Genomic DNA, 3,520 nt, shown 5'->3' with positions numbered 1-3,520 from the left:
TAAGTGAAAACAACAACCTCTTTATACTACACTTGAGAAGATTCCAACAAGGATAGAACTTCCAATTAATCATTCCCCTAGTCAAGGCCTTTTATCTAGAATATCAATAATTATTCTTAGTTTTTATTGTTTTAATTTACAATTATTTAATTGCTCATTATCCAAAATCAAACTTTCTTGGAAACTCCTGATTAATAAATTAGCACCCTTTCCTGCAACTCGTTGGGAGACGACCTGGGACTCATACTCCCAGTATTTTTAATTCTAATTCGTGACAACTTTTCTAAATTGACAAGGCGGATCTTAGCTGGTTAAGAACTGTACTCACAACGTATTCCATATATCGATTTCTTAATTAGCCAACTTCTGCCCTCTCGTCAATTTTTGGCGCCGCTACCGGGGAGTTGTAATAGTGTGCTAGATTATTAATTAGTGTATATATTTTTATTTTTATTTGCATATTTTATTTTTATTTTGTTACCACAAGCTATATGTTTTTCTCATTGAATGACGCATTTACTGCCTCGTCCGAGCTTAGCCACATTTGATCCTGAAATTGAAAGAACTCTTTCACGTATTAGGCGAGCTCGACGTCGGTTAGCCTCTGAGGGTGGGGAAGTGATTGTTATCGATTCACCCGTCTCATCTGAGGGCAAATCTGAACCGCCATCTGAGAGCGAAACAAGCTCCTTTACTACCGATTCAGTTGATTCACGTGCAGATAACATGGCAGCACCTAGGAGGATTACTCTCCAGGAAGCTGGAGCCCCAGATATTTCAATGAAACCGTATCAAGTGCATCACCCAGCTCTAGCTGCAGATTTTGAACTAAATACTGCACTAATTAACTTGATGCCCAAGTTTCATGGCTTACTTGCTCAGGAGCCCATCAAGCACCTCAGGGATTTTCAGACAGCCTGTTCTACTGTTAGGCTTCATGGTGCAAATAAAACATCCATTCTGTTAACTGCCTTCCCGTTTTCTCTTGAGGGAAAGGCGACAGAGTGGTACTACTCCCAACCTGAAGCGATTATTACTAACTGGGATACGCTCAGGAGAGAGTTTTTGGAAAAATACTTTCCAGCTGAAGTTACAAATAGATTGAGGAAAGAGATCTCCTGCATTGTTCAAGGTGAATCGGAGACTCTCTATGAATATTGGGAGCATTTTAAGAACCTTCTAGACGCATGCCCCCATCACATGATTGACAGGCTAGTTTTGATCAGCTACTTCATTCAAAGCATGAAGCCTCAGGATAAGACCACACTAGATGGTGCTAGTAATAGTTCTCCAAAAAAGTACAAGACCACAGATGAAGCATGGCAACTAATCAGCGACTTAGTGGAGTCTACTAGGAATCACAAGCGCAGGCACAGCCACTCAAAAGTTGTTGCAGAGGTTTCCTCTAGCATTGAAAATACCGCTCTCACACAGAGTATATGTGAAATGACCAACCTACTAAAGCAGATGCAGTTAAATTAACAACAAGCACAACAAGCTCAGCCTCCCCCACCACAACAAAGCCAACAGTTGGTCCCACAAAGAGTATGTAGAATCTGTGCTGATTATAGTCATTATACTGATGAATGTCCGCAGCTCCAACAAGAAGACAGCACTGTGGCAGCCACTCATAACTTCTATGATCGCCCAAATCAAGGATACAATCAATAAGACAGCAACTACAACCAAGGTGGCAACTATAACCAAGGGTGGCAGGATAACTCCTACCAGGGCTGGAGAGATAATTCCAACCATGGCTGGAGGGACAACTATAACAGAGGAGGCAGAGACAACAATGGAAACCAGAGGTGGAATAACAACAACAGGCAGTAGAATCAGAACCAGCCTTACAGAGTGGTACGCGGAATCGTGATTACACTTTAATTATGTAAAATTCATTGCTCTTTCTTTCCCTGGAAATGGCGCCAAAAACATGATGCCAAGACCATGGTTCACAACTCCGTGTAACTAACCAGCAAGGGCACTGGGTCGTCCAAGTAATACCTTACATGAGTAAGGGTCGAATCCCACGGAGATTGTTGGTATGAAGCAAGCTATGGTCACCTTGCAAATCTCAGTTAGGCAGATATAAATTGATAATGGCGTTTTGGAATAATAATTAATAGAATAGGGATAGAAATACTTATGTAATTCATTGGTGAGAATTTCAGATAAGCGAATGGAGATGCTTTCGTTCCTCTGAACCTCTGCTTTCCTGCTATCTTCATCCAATCAGTCTTACTCCTTTCCATGGCTGGCTTTATGTGATACATCACCACTGTCAATGGCTACTTTCGGTCATCTCTCGGGAAAATGATCCAATGCCCTGTCACGGCACGGCTAATCGTCTGGAGGCATCACCCTTGTCAATGGCTTCATCTTATCCTCTCAGTGAAAATGGTCAACGCACAATGTCACGGCACGACTATTCATCTGTCGGTTCTCGATCATGCTGGAATAGGATTTACTATCCTTTTGCGTCTGTCACTAACGCCCCGCAATCGCGAGTTTGGAGCTCGTCACAGTCATTCATTCATTGAATCCTACTCGGAATACCACAGACAAGGTTTAGACCTTCCGGATTCTCTTGAATGCCGCCATCATTCTAGCTTACACCACGAAGATTCTGGTTAGGAGATCTAAGAGATACTCATTCAGTCTAAGGTAGAACGGAAGTGGTTGTCAGGCACGCGTTTATAGGGAATGATGATGATTGTCACGTTCATCACATTCAGATTGAAGTACGAATGAATATCCTAGAAGCGAAACAAGATGAATTGAATAGAAAACAGTAGTACTTTGCATTAATCCTTGAGAAACAGCAAAGCTCCACACCTTAATCTATGGAGTGTAGAAACTCTACCGTTAAAATTAGATAAGTGAAAGGTCCAGGCATGGCCGAGATGGCCAGCCCCCAAAACATGATCAATAGATCAAAAGATAATCCAAAGATCCAAAGATTTCAAATACAATAGTGAAATGTCCTATTTATAATAAACTAGCTACTAAGGTTTACAAGAGTAAGTAGTTGATGCATAAATCCACTTCCGGGGCCCACTTGGTGTGTGCTTGGGCTGAGCTTTGAGTGTTGCACGTGTAGAGGTCCTTCTTGGAGTTGAACGCCAGCTTTTGTGCCAGTTTGGGCGTTCAACTCTGGTTTTGGATCCTTTTCTGGCGCTGGACGCCAGAATTGGGCAGAAAGCTGGCGTTGAACGCCAGTTTACGTCATCTATTCTTGGCCAAAGTATGGACTATTATATATTTCTGGAAAGCCCTGGATGTCTACTTTCCAACGCAATTAGAAGCGCGCCATTTCGAGTTCTGTAGCTCTATAAAATCCACTTTGAGTGCAGGGAGGTCAGAATCCAACAGCATCAGCAGTCCTTCTTCAACCTCTAAATCTGATTTCTGCTCAAGTCCCTCAATTTCAGCCAGAAAATACCTGAAATCACAGAAAAACACACAAACTCATAGTAAAGTCCAGAAATGTGAATTTAACATAAAAAATAATGAAAAAATC

General features: G+C 41.8%; 1 non-coding gene across 1 annotated transcript; it reads right to left on the bottom strand.

The window, feature by feature from the left end:
• Positions 1-1,098: 1,098 nt before the first annotated feature.
• Positions 1,099-1,202, bottom strand: LOC112761657 (small nucleolar RNA R71). Its single transcript, XR_003182043.1, has one exon. It is a non-coding gene; the product is annotated as a small nucleolar RNA R71 (small nucleolar RNA).
• Between the last annotated feature and the right edge of the window lie 2,318 nt (positions 1,203-3,520).

This window comes from Arachis hypogaea, chromosome 16 (assembly GCF_003086295.3).
Source record: "Arachis hypogaea cultivar Tifrunner chromosome 16, arahy.Tifrunner.gnm2.J5K5, whole genome shotgun sequence".
NCBI lineage: Eukaryota > Viridiplantae > Streptophyta > Magnoliopsida > Fabales > Fabaceae > Arachis > Arachis hypogaea.
The sequence above is the reverse complement of the archived record's forward strand: the minus strand, read 5'-3'. Positions and strand labels throughout refer to the sequence as shown.